Raw genomic sequence first — 13,794 nt, 5'->3', positions numbered from 1 at the left:
CCTTATGTTTTTCTAATATGTCAAAGTGCTCTCTCCTAAATTAACAGCACAAGAGTATCGGGGTGGTCGTTTGGCCTTCTCAATAGAGATTAAGCACATCTAACTTCTGTTCCAAAGTCCCCAAGTTTCATGAGAGTTTTACAGCTCTACCACTTAATAAACTCTTGGGTGACCTTGTTCCAGGATTACAGGTAGAATATAAAAAAGATTTTAAATTATAATAACAGTGAATGTGAAAATAACAGAGGAGAAGCCATCAGTTTGCTCACAGACATTTCCACACACATAAACGACTGTGGATCACCAGGCATTGACAAAGGCTGCTGTCAGCTGACGTGGTGCTGCCATGTGGCCACAGAGCCAACTCTCAATCCACCAGCTCTAATGGTAGGTGGTTCCTGATGAATTTTTTTAATTGGGGAAGATTCAAATTATCTCCAATTTTTAACATAAGTGAAACTGTCAATATTTCTTATTGCACTTGATCAACTTTGTGTAATTCCAATGAAATGCATGATACATGGAGACAGTGTCTTGTTCCTTAGCTTAGCATTTGAGGCTCTTCTAGCTTCTACCCACTTCTCTACTTTGTTTCTTTGCCACTCTCCTTCCCAGCCCTACTGAAAATGGTTTTCACCTACCGCTGTGCATTTTTATTAGTCTCTAATGGTTCAACTTAGGAAATGAAGATAATACCAAAAAGAAAAAGGAAAAGAAAGCCATCCACTATTTCATCACATGTAGATAATCATTATTAAAATTTGCGTGTGTTTCCTTGTAGACTGGTGCTATATATGCATGTAGAAATTAGAGGGTGTATGTGTGCTTGTGTGTGCAAGTGTTTTTTTCATCAAGGAATGATGGAGTAATACTGTTCTGCAATATGTATCTTCCATCTCCCCATGTCACTAGCGATTCTTCATTATTTTGTTAGGAACTTGCATACTCTTCCACTGTCTGGGTGTTCCATAATAGACAGAAATAATCCTTAGATTATTAAATAAGATTAAATAATCCTTAAACATTTAGACTGTTTACAAACTTGGACTATTGCGAACAATGCTGAAATGAATATTCTTGTTGCAAAATCTTTGCAAAATCCATGCCTATTTCTTTAAAATAAATTCATATAAGTAACATTACTGGGCTAAAGGGAATGATAAATTTCAAGGCTTTAAATATGCATTGCCAAATTGCCCCAGGAATTTGGAAACAATTTGCACTTCCCTCAGTGACATCTGAGAGTCACTGCAGATTCTTATGTGAGCAATCACCTCCTAAATGATCTGTCTTCCCAATTCAGATCATGATCTAAGAAAACCCCCAAAGACATCCATGTTGATTTATTTTGTATTTTTTAAAACTTCCCTCTTGTTACAGCATGCTGGGAAGCCCTCAGCGAACTGTGCTCAGTTGTCGTTCTTAGACCATAAGCTCTGAGAGTGCACAGATTATGTATGTGTAAATCTCTTTGGTACAGAACCACATAGAAATAGGCTCCTAAATGTCAAAAAAAACACATTTATTAAATGGGCTGATAAATGTATTTTACTTGCAGACCTGATGTAAGTTATTTGTCTTTCCTTGGTCTCCTGTCGTCCAGCTTGTTCATGATAATGGATGGCATGGATGAGTTTGTGTGTGTGTGTGTGTGTGTGTGGCTAGTATTGCCTTGATTGTTTAATTTTTAATTGATGGATATAGGCTTCTAGTTTTTTGATGGGTGCCTTTTATGAAATGTTTAAAATCAATGAATTAATTTATGGGACTTCGGGGACTGGATATATCAGTGCCCTCGTGTGGACTGAATCTATTCTGGTGAAATGTAAAAACTGGCACTCAATTATTTCTCATATAATCCAGTGCTAAGTGAGAGTGGCAAGGTCGCCCATAAATACACTCACAATGGGACTCAAGTTCATTTGTGAGATAATTATCTCTTCTTATGAGCCTGTCCCTGTGTCTTCTATTTCAGGTTTTTACCATTTTGTAATGAATCTCGCTCCAAGTTATTTTCTTTTCAGGCATATAGAGCATGTGTATTTTCCTCTGTAACAAACTTGGAGGCAAGAAATTAGAAGTGGCAGGAAAACAGCATTTCTTCTCTACCTCTATCTCCCTCTCCTGGGATACCTGGCAATCTATTAATAAGGGATAAGCACCACAATTTAGAAAATGGTGAGCTAGTTAGGAAGCATCTCATACTAAGTGTCAAGGAAAAAGTCATGTGACAAGTAGTCGTGACAATTACTGTAAAATCACTTTAACAACTATATACTCTCCTTCCTTTGGACACTCCCACATCCATTCTTCTAGTGTCAAAGGAAACCCCCTGTGGGATGCCTTTCTCTAAAATGGGGCTATTTTCTCAAGGTGTTGGCTGCTGCTGAAGGCTCTTACACAGAGGTGATAATTGTTTTTCCTGGAGAGGGGGGTGAATATGAGGAAGGGAAGGGTGGAATAAATTCACTGCCAAGACGACCCTGAAAGGGAAAGAATTTAAATGAATAATCCTTTTCCTCAGGCTCCCGTTCAAACATTAAGAGGCCACTATCTAGAAAATATCACCCTCTCCTCCCCCACATCATGATTAATGGAATTCTTTTTATCAATTGCAGCTTCTAGCCAGCTTGCCTTTGAGTTGATTATAAATATTCTTTTCCTTCCCTTAGACTTATCACAGGTCAGACTTAGTAGCTGCCAAGGGTGAACAAGAAATCCGATTTCTGCACAGTGATGGTCATAATGTGATTGGGGTTTTGTCATTAAAATCCCGACACTGACCAAGGCACTGACCCCAGCCCTATCTGCAGGTGAGTATGGAAACATACCCACAGGGGATCTCAAGGCCCTGCATGTCCAACTCTCCCCACACCCTGAATTCCTAAAGTAATTTTCTAGAGAATGAAGATTAGGATAGAAAAGCCATTAAAAAAAAAAAAAAAAAAAAAAATCAGTCATCTGAAAGTCCATTAAGAGAGCACTGTAATACTCCATGTTTGCTCCTGCCTGCCTGCCTTTCCTTTGGCCTCATCCTGTGAGAACTAACATATGCTGACTTATAATAAGTGTGCCAGTTTTCTCTCTTCATCTTTTTGTTTTGTTTTGTTTTCCCCTGGAAATACTGAACATCTTTAGAACTTGTTCTATGTACTTATAGATCGAATGCTTGATTTTGAAAGCCCCTCCTGTCCTGGGTTAAAGGACTTGAAAAGTGTTGAGGGGAAAACAATGCTTGTAACAGGGTGGCATGGAAAACAAATGCAGCTGCCATTCTGTGTCAGCAAACGGTGCAGACGCCACCCTGACCAGTGGCACTTAGAGTTGCACTTCCAGATGAACTTGCCCGCCCAGAAACAATGTAGTATGAGACAAGAAGAATTCTCTCTCAGAGAAGACTTTCATTCCATGTTGTTTCTTTTTCAGAAATGAAACTGAGTATCCAAGGATTTTGGTGAAGACCCAATGGTCCAATAAAAACAAAGAATGTGCATTATACTACAGCAGAGCCAAATGTTTGGTGCAAAAGAGATGTAACACGGACTCACCTTTGTCTTGTCTACCTGACTCTGCCTCTGGACCAATTCCACCCAAGGTGGAGCCATCTTTCAGGAAAAACATGACCACGAGAATCTTTGTTCTGTTAATGTATTATTCTAATTCATCTGTTGCTTTCATGATATATTTATGTAATATATTATCAGAGCAAGGACAATGGATGATATATTATGGGAAGAATGGTGCCATTCAGAAAATGAAGGATTCAAGAAAAGATGTGTTAGAATTATAGGATAACGGCCAACATCTGGAATCCAGGAAACTGTATCTTGTTCTGTTCTATACAGTTAGATAAATACCTCCTTTCCTTTTTTTTTCTTTCCTATTCAGGCACCAAATTATGTAAAACATTGGTTGCAACATATTTTACAAATTCTTTATACATACTAACAATTTCTCCCATGAACCTTGGGTCACTGCAGGCTCATTGTGTCCAGTTACATTGTTTTTACTAGGAAGTCCTCCCTATTTACCCCAAACCATAAGACACCAAGTAACACAGACCTCTGGACAGTCAGAACAGCGTATCATCTCTCATTACAATAATCTGAACTCCTGTCATTGTTCAACATTAATTATTGCCAAGGCTATAGCATTTTCTTGCTACTTGACAGTTGATCTTCATCCTATCATTAACCTTAGGTCAATTTAATCCCAACCTCCATTTTCCACACTGTGCAAACAATTTATTTTTGCATTTTTTTCAACCACACAAAGACAAACAATGTCAGACTGCTCCACATTGTTTAATACATTACAACGATTAAACATTTTAAAAAATATTTGGACACCAAAGTTTAGGAACCACCAGAAAGTGAGAGCTGTGGAAATGAGAAGTCATAGTGGTTTATTTTCCTGTAGGAGAATTATATAAGGAAGGATTCAAAGAATGTAGAGTTTCAAGAATTCAAATATATTTTGTTTCAAGATTATTCTTTACATACAAGCTAAGAGGATTTACAGTCAGCATCTACTATACAAACTATCCAATATGGTTAAGAATACTGTTCATTTAGTGTTCTAAAAGCTGTAAAGGCAATGAGAGAAGAATTCAAACAAATGTATCTGCCTTGAAGGTGTTTTTTTCATTTGTTTGTTTGTTTTCATCCTGGAAATCAGAAGTTTGAACATGTAGGAGGAATTCCTGTTGAGAAATTTATTTGGTGTTTTCTATTCTTCTTGACCTCATGCTTATATTGAAATGTCAGAAATAACAGTTTGACACAGCAAGGGCCATTGAAACAACAGTATTCAATGCATTTAATTGAAGAGTAAGTAGGCATTGTAAATGTAATCAGAGCCAATTGCAAGTTAAAGAAATGTTTTGTATAACTTTGTTGAGCTCTCCTCTGCTAAATATAGTACTCAGAAAAGCATTAATTAAAAAATTTCTGGAGAATAAGCACTGTTTTGTATGCAAAAAGATGTTTTCCTATCCACATGTAAAATCCTATGCAAGAACAATGGATAAAATTAATCAAATAAAATGGCCATTTTTTAGAAACCTGTACCATTATATGTTAGTAGATCTTTATTTGGTTTTAATGATTTCTTTGACTTGCTAAGCAGATAATATAAAATCCAATATTCTCTGTTAAGACTCTGCATCGTGACAGAGTAATGACCTTAAGTATAGATGTTAAATTCGTCAAGGTCGAACATTGGCACTTCTGTCTCCTCTTGGATCTCCCACAAAGGAAAACCTGAGACACCTCACCTTTAGCAGAAAGAATGAAGACTTTTACCTTCTCCAGAGCATTTACTTGAATAAAATTGATAAATATGGGATACTGATTTTTGAAAAACTCTGATTTTCCATGTAACCCTCAATGCACAACACAGGGTTGAGGGTCCTTTACATGTGTGGGTGCACTAGCTCTGGATATCTCTTATTTTTCCTGAACAACAATGACAATTAGAGCAGTTCCTAATCTGCCTCAATGCCCCAGAGTTAATCACAGAGAAACTTCTGTTATCACCTTCTATACCTTCCACTATCATAAGATTTTAGGAATACAGGCTCTTCATGGCTTGAAAGTACGCCAACAGATTTCTCACTACCAGGAAGGAATGAGATCCAGGGTCAGGGTGAAATTTCCCCTTTGTTGTTGAATGTAGGACTATAAAAACAGATAGGATCATAGGAAGTTTCCCTTCCATCCTGGCAGGCTAGAAGTAAACATTGTGAGCCAGGAGCCCGATCCATCTGTGCTCTGTGGGAGCTCATGGACAAAGGGACACAGGGTCAAGGCTTGCTGAAATCCTTAGGAGTGCGGAATGAGGAGATGAGTCTACAATTACCCCTTAGCCTTGGGAGAAAAGGCCTTTGGGTACTAAGGTCTAGAACTAACTGGAAACCGGAAGAGTCATCTTGTCAATGTATCATCAATTCCTAGAAAATGCTAATTATAGTAGGAAACCCTGAAAAATGAGTTAGAATTATATGTTAACCTGAATATCAATTGAACTAATTCAACTTTATGCTAATTTTTGGCAGGAGCCAAAAATTCAACGTTATGCTAATTTTTGTCAGGAGCCTATCTAGAACGTTTGTTTCAAAACCAAAACACAAATTTATTGTCCCCTTTTCCTTCCCCCTCCTCCCAGATTCTCCTCCATAGCAAAACTCAATCTAACTTGCTTTTTGTAGTATCCAAGTATGGGAATAAGAGAAAGCGGCACGTACACGATCTGCAGCAGCCTGTAGTAAAATATTCCTTATTATGGATCATACAAATCTGCCAAATACAGCTGGCACCTCTCATGACAGATGTTGGTAAAGATGTCTTTGGAATCTCAGAAACCTAACAAAAATCCAAGTTCAGTTAATACTGAATTCTCAAGTTATTTTAAGTAATTTCACAGTCAAATGCTGAATTTTTAAATTCAGTGATGAATTTCCACATTGTGTTAAAAATGTCTAAATTCCAACATGTCAAATAAAAATGCTACTACTATGCATATACATCTGCATACTCTTGAAGTATGGAGATTTCAGTATAGTTTTGTCTAATTGCTGACAAACGACAGGTAAAGATGGCAGTCTACCTGAACTTGTCCACAGCAAGGAAGCAGAATCTTGGTATTTACCAATCCCACTGCTGCCTTGGGAACAACAATCCTAAAGTAAACGAGGAATGAGCTGCATCTTGGTGTGTGCAAGGAGAATGTGAGATGACAAATTATTTCCAAGATCAGGGACCATCTTCATTCAATTCTATAAAATGATACCCAGGATTAGGTTATGAGGTCTCCCATCCTATTAGCCCCTGAAAGACCAACATATGATCTCACTCTTGGAAGACTTTGTAAATTAAAATTCTATAGGAAGAGCTTGGCTGAGTCAGAATACCATAAAACATGTGAAAGCATAAAGGGGGAAAGGGGTGGAGTTTTTAAGCCTACACGTCATATTAAAGACATATCATACCACATAGCTTTCTCTCTTTGCTGACAAAGGGTCAGTGTTAAAGGAAAGATACTCTCCCCTTGTGCATTAGGTAAAGTGATGAGTTCTGGCTAGAGATGAAGGTGAGTTGAGCCAGACCAAGAAAATTCTGGGACGATGAAATTTTAAAGAGTGCACATAATAAAACCTCAACCTCTCATCAGTGTCCTTTCCCTAAATTTGCCTTCAGTCATCACATTCTAAAGCTAACATCATAAACTTGTATTCACAAGCCAACTTGAACACAAAGCTCCATTTTCATGAAATCTATGTTCAGTTGTACAAATTGTATGAACATATTTTAACCAGCTTTCACAAAGATGGTTCTTAGTCATTCAAACATAACACAGTATGGCAGGTTAAATAGAAAAGCATGAAAGAACATGACATTAAAAAGCAAATAAAATGTAAACCAATCTCTCAACAAGCTTTCATTGAACACCAACTATGTAACCTGCTCAAATAAGTCTCAAACTAAATTCAAAATGAAGTTTTGGGAATATTAAGGTTCTTGAAATACATTTCAAAATTGCTTTCTAATAGGATTCTGACAATCAGCACTTTCATAAGCAGTGTAAGAAAATCTGTGTTTTACTTTATGTATTATATTAAATAAAAACCCTAAATAAAAAGAGTGACACAAAATGTATATTATATAAAAGCAATGCTCTGTAGCTTTAAATCTGACATTTTCCATGGCAGAGTATCTGTTTATAAGCTACTTGAGTATAGAGTAGAGTCTTATAACTTAAAACAATAGGCCCAATTTTGGTGATCAGTAAGCATAACGGTATTTGTCATTTTCACATGTAAGCCAAGGTGCTTGTGACCACCCTTCACTTAGCTACAAAATCTGTGGATTTGAAAAATTCCCCACCCAACCATGATTTTCATGCATTGACCATCATTGTCTCCCATCCTGTATTAAAAAACTCTAGCCCTACCTATAGCCTGATGAAGTGAGCCTATATGCCCATGTTTATATTAAACGACCCAAACTCCTAGGCTGATTAGGCAAGAGTGAAGAGCTGACCCAAGCCGAGCCCATCAGATTCCTTCTATTGGATTTTGCAATTGGAACATTTTAAGAATAAGTCCATTAGCAGTGGAAAACAGTCAAATTGGGCCCAAGTTCAGAACCAGGAAAAGTCAAAGCTAAAATTATGGGTAGCAAAAGTTAAGCGTCATGAATTAAAAGGGCTGCAGAAAGATGAACTGAAGACATAGAGAGAAGACAACACCAGCATTAGTGGCTGTGGGGTGACTGCCTGGTTTTTGTGTCTTGTGTGGTCCTTCTGCACTCCCTGTCATTGGGTTCAATGAGACCTTTCCATGTCCTTAAAATAAATGCCATTTTTAGTGGAACCAATTTGGTAAGAACAAGTATCTCTCCAAGTGTTCATCTTACTACCCTAATTTTAAGATGCACTCACCCTTCTCCTCTCTACCACTTTACAACAGTTCTAAACTCTGGATGTATCATACAATCAAAACATATATTAAATGTAGTGAGTTTTTTTTTTCCCTTAAAAAATTGGTGCATTGTACATGTGATGGCATGTCAGAACCAGTGACTACATAAAGTAAATGAGGAAAAACCTAATGAGTCAGCTGCATGCTATTTACCCAATATCACCAGGTAAAAAGAGTCCTACTGTGTGCTTATAGTCAGAAATATCTAGAGGTCACCTGCAATACAAATTTCCAGGGTAATTTTAAAGAATTATTTGACAAGGCAAGGCTTATATTTATTTGAGCTAAACTTTTGGAAACTCACTAGATCCACTTGTCACCAAAAGATCTATACAGAGTGTCCCATCTTAAACATGGTTGGATATTTCTACCATCTTCCCTAATAATACAATAAACTTTACAAAATCTTTTTTCTAGAATTTCAGGAAATTGAGATTTTTCACTTCTCTAACTATATCCAATAGACAACATTAAAATGAGGAGATAGAGTTTATTGTTGTGGGTTGAATCATTTTCCCACAAAGACATGTTCAAGTCCTAATTCCCAGCCCTGGGATGTACACTCATTTGTAAATAGGATCTTCAAAGGTCCTATTAGTTAAGATGAGGATAAATTGAATCAGGGTGGCCCTTAATCCAATATCATTGGAGTCATTTTAAGCATAGGAAATTTGGACACAGGAGGAAATGGATGGGGAGAGAGAGAGCCACATGAGTGAGGACAGAGGTTGAGTTATGGATTGCCAGCAAGCCACCACCAGAAAGCTACAGACTTCAGAGAAAGTATGGCCTTAGTGACACCTTGATTTTGGACTTAACTGGATGTAAATAAACTCCTGTTATTTAATCCGAGTCTGTGGTAATTTGCTACAGCAGGCCTGGCAAACTAAGACAGTAACTTTGACTATCACCAGAATTTGAGTTGGAAGTTGTGGCTTTCTCTATAGGTAGGCAGGGCAATTGACTTAGGATTTAGTGCTGCTTCCTTCATAACACAGGAGAAGCCTCACCCTCCCATGCCCCTCTCTCTTTCATTTCCCCTCCAAATTTCCTGCTGCCCTAAGGCTCCAAGGAAGCAGGCTTTAATCTAAGGGATCGAGGAATTGGACACACAATGAGGACTGTCAGAAGCTTGGAGAACACCCCACAGAAGATCCTTCCTAAAGGGAACCACATGTGTCTGGCATCTGTTTGCCATCCCTGTGGTACAGACTTTTATGAGTTCTAATTTCTGATGGGAAGAAACAGAACTACGAATGCTCCCAGGGACTCTTTTGCTGTTTCTTCATCTTTGTCTGCTTGTTGTGCTTAATTCTAAAATACACTAAAAACGTGTTTTGAGAGAACCTAGTTAAAATCCAGAAATAAAAACCAAAATTCATAAAAACAAGCATCATACAGCATTGGTGGAATCACACAAATCCTGTTGCTCATTTCTACATGGGTCAAATTTTGATGTGTACTCTCCCAACCAAAAGTCTTTTTAATTATTGTAATAGAAATACGTTTGCTGTCTTACTGGATAGGGATAATCATATATAAAGAGTGATAGTGCTTCTTGGTTTGCTTGCTCTCTGTCCAAAGGCTTGCAGACCTGGAACAAATATGGAATCAGACAGCACCAAAGTTAAGAAAAATCTCACATTCCACTTGACCACAACTAACCAAATCTAATCAGACAAAATATGCAGTCCAGGACAACCATTTATCATAACCACCTTCCCAAAGAAGATAAACTTGCAAAGCACTGTCCTCCCTGGAACTTTCCTCTGAAAAAGGAATAACCAGAGATCAAATGAAAATTAGTGCTCCAGATTATGCCCGTGGAACTCAAAAGTATTCCAAGAGTGAGTCACTTCTGGATCCTTACTTAACTGCTTTCCAATATTTGTCCACATTTCTCTTAGGGACATCAGGTTGGTGCCCCTTGAAAGCTACTCTACTGATGCTGGGTGTCATCCTAAACAGTTGGTAAATAAGCACATAAGAAGATGTTCAACATAATAAACCATTAGAGAATTGCAAATTAAAACCACAATGAACTACCAGAATGGCTAAAATAAAAAATAATGACAGCACCAAATGCTGGAGAGGATGCAGAGAAATAAAATCACTCAGACATCAAATGATGTCTCTAGGCAGGAGGGTGACATAAAAGAGTTCACTCTTAGTAAGACAATTGGCAGCAAGACGGTAGAGATGGGCAGGTTGCAGAGAGACTAGTTAAGGACAAGGAGAGAGGTTAAGGCAGTGGCCATGGGGTTAAAACAGGAGATATTTCTGAGACAGAAGAGATGAAGCTTAGATATCTGAGTAAGAGAGAAGGAGAAGTTCAGAATGATTCCAAGGTTCCTAGCTTTGGTGAATGGCTAGATAAAAACACCGTCAATCAAAATTGAGAGTCAAAAAAGGGGCATATTCAAAGGGTGGTCATGTCTATTTGAGATAAATTAAATTTTATATACCTGGGAGTTAACCAGGTGGCAAATATTTTTTTCTTTCTCTCTCACTTTCTTTTTTTTTTTTTTAATTTGAAATAGCCTCAAATTTAGAGAAAAATTATAAGGACCTTACAAAGAACTTTTCTCCCTAAACTATTTCTAAGTAAATTGCTGAATTGAGGTGCCATTACCCCCTGGTTCTTTGGTATATATTTCCTATAAACATGAACAGTCTCCTATATAATCAGAATATAACTATAAAAATCAGGAAATTAAATTGATGTATTATTACCATCTAATCCCTAAACTTCATTCAAATTGTGCCAAATGTCCCATTAATCTTTTTCAGCAAAAGGATCCATTTCAGAATCATGAGTTGTGTTTAGCAGTCATTTCTCTTTAGTCTCTTTTCCTCTGAAACAGTTTCTCAGCCTTTCCTAGACTCTTTTGAAGATTATGGGTCAGTTATTTTGTTACATGTCCCTCAATTTGGGTTTGCCTAACGTTTCCTCATGATTAGATACAGGTTATGCATCTTTGGCAGGGAAATCAAAGAAGTGATGTTAGGCGCTTCTCATTGCATCTTATCAGGTGGTGCATGATTTCAATTTATCCTGTTACTGATGATGTTTTCTTTGATCACTTCATTAAAGTAATGTCTGCCAGTTTTCTTCACTTTAAAGTTCTTCTTTTTTCCTATGTAATTAATAAGTAAATTTGCTATTTGTCATCAAACTTTCAATTTATTAATTCATTAATCTAAATTGGAATGGATTCATGGTTTCTTTATTCAATTGCTTATAATCCATTACTATCATTATTTGTTTATATGTTTAACTCATCCCAGATTTGGACAGTGGGAGCCCCTTTAGTTTGTTCCATGTCCCTTTTGACGTGTTCCTATCATTCTTTGAACATTTCCTTGCTTTCTGATATAAAGAAGATATTCCATGCAGGGGTATTCGCCTACCCCACCTCCATGGTTGCTAACATGACCACAGACATAGGGGACTGGTGGTTTGATGGGTTGAGCCCTCTACCATAAGTTTTACCCTTGGGAAGATGGTTGCTGCAAAGGAGGGGCTAGGCCTCCCTATGGTTGTGCCTAAGAGCCTCCTCCCGAGTGCCTCTTTGTTGCTCAGATGTGGCCCTCTCTCTCTGGCTAAGCCAACTTGAAAGGTGAAATCACTGCCCACCCCCCTACGTGGGATCAGGCACCCAGGGGAGTGAATCTCCCTGGCAACGTGGAATATGACTCCTGGGGAGGAATGTAGACCCGGCATCGTGGGACGGAGAACATCTTCTTGACCAAAAGGGGGATGTGAAAGGAAATGAAATAAGCTTCAGTGGCAGAGAGATTCCAAAAGGAGCCGAGAGGACACTCTGGTGGGCATTCTTATGCACACTTTAGACAACCCTTTTTAGGTTCTAAAGAATTGGGGTAGCTGTTGGTGGATACCTGAAACTATCAAACTACAACCCAGAACCCATGAATCTCGAAAACAGTTGTATAAAAATGTAGCTTATGAGGGGGTGACAATGGGATTGGGAAAGCCATAAGGACCACACTCCACTTTGTCTAGTTGATGGATGGATGAGTAGAAAAATAGGGGAAGGAAACAAACAGACAAAGGTACCCAGTGTTCTTTTTTACTTCAATTGCTCTTTTTCACTCTAATTATTATTCTTGTTATTTTTGTGTGTGTGCTAATGAAGTGTCAGGGATTGATTTAGGTGATGAATCTACAACTATGTAATGGTACTGTAAACAATCGAAAGTACGATTTGTTTTGTATGACTTTGTGGTATGTGAATATATCTCAATAAAATGAAGATAAAAAAAAAAAAGAAGATATTCCAGGCTCATCTTGTACTTTCCCTGCTAGCCATGAAATCATTGATTTCTCCAAGGAGCCATGATTCCTTTTAGTGGAAAATAATACTTTTAAGCCACATACTGAGAACTAAATGTGCTCACTGCTACTCGAGCATCCCTGCTTCCAGGCCTTCTCAGTGGGCAGAGCTAAGGAATATATGTATGTACATACATGCACACATATATACATATGCAGCCTACATTCACGCAGTTATGTCTTTACTTTTTTCTAAATCTCTCTCTCTGTATATATATATGGAAAGATACTCATGTCTCCCATTCCAGTCCAGCATCACAGGGTCATTCTTGTTTTGCCTTTTCCATATTTGTAAGTCCATTCTCCAACAGTGAAAACTTGGCTTTCTGGTTACTTATTTGATCAATCCACCACATATAACCAATATCTTATCTCCACTGTTGTCCCCTCCCCTGCACAGATGCTCTCCTCACTCCACTCAGCCTCTGAGGTTCCTTGTTGGATCCCGCCCCCCGCCCCACATGGATACCCTCCTCACCTCCTCAGGCTCTAATATCCCATTCTGGGGCATCACAGGTCCTGCTTGCCCCTGCCCTTGGCCACCATAGCCACCTTAGTGAGGTTCAGATGCCTACCGAGTTCAGCCTTTCCTAACAGCTTCAGTGTTCAGGAAGGGAATGGAGGAGGAAAGAAGAGAAGGGAGTATTACAGCTCTTTTAGAATTTGTCTAGCAGGTTTTCTGGCTTTAACTGGAAAACCCTAAAGAAAAAAAAAAAAAAAGAAGAGAAGGGAAAAGAAAGAGGGGAGAAAGGTAGGAAAAGGAAAGATGTAGAAGAAGTTTAAATAGATAAGTTGAGAAGCACCACAGCATAGGGTTGAGACAGAGCTTAGAGGCTGTGTTTCAACAGTCTCTACCACTTGTTTTCTGTGTGACCTGCACTTTTTCAGCTAGAGGATGTCCAGTTTTGATTAAACTTTTTTAATTTGAGATAACTGTTTATTCACATGCAATTACAAGAAA

General features: G+C 38.1%; 1 non-coding gene across 1 annotated transcript; it reads left to right on the top strand.

Moving 5' to 3' along the window:
* The first annotated feature begins 13,473 nt into the window (after window positions 1-13,473).
* Window positions 13,474-13,535, top strand: LOC119530702. The gene has a single exon (XR_005216092.1). It is a non-coding gene; the product is annotated as a U7 small nuclear RNA (small nuclear RNA).
* Window positions 13,536-13,794: the final 259 nt, after the last annotated feature.

The sequence above is a fragment of the Choloepus didactylus genome, chromosome 3 (assembly GCF_015220235.1).
Source record: "Choloepus didactylus isolate mChoDid1 chromosome 3, mChoDid1.pri, whole genome shotgun sequence".
Lineage (NCBI taxonomy): Eukaryota > Metazoa > Chordata > Mammalia > Pilosa > Megalonychidae > Choloepus > Choloepus didactylus.
This window is presented reverse-complemented; position numbering and strand designations above follow the sequence as displayed.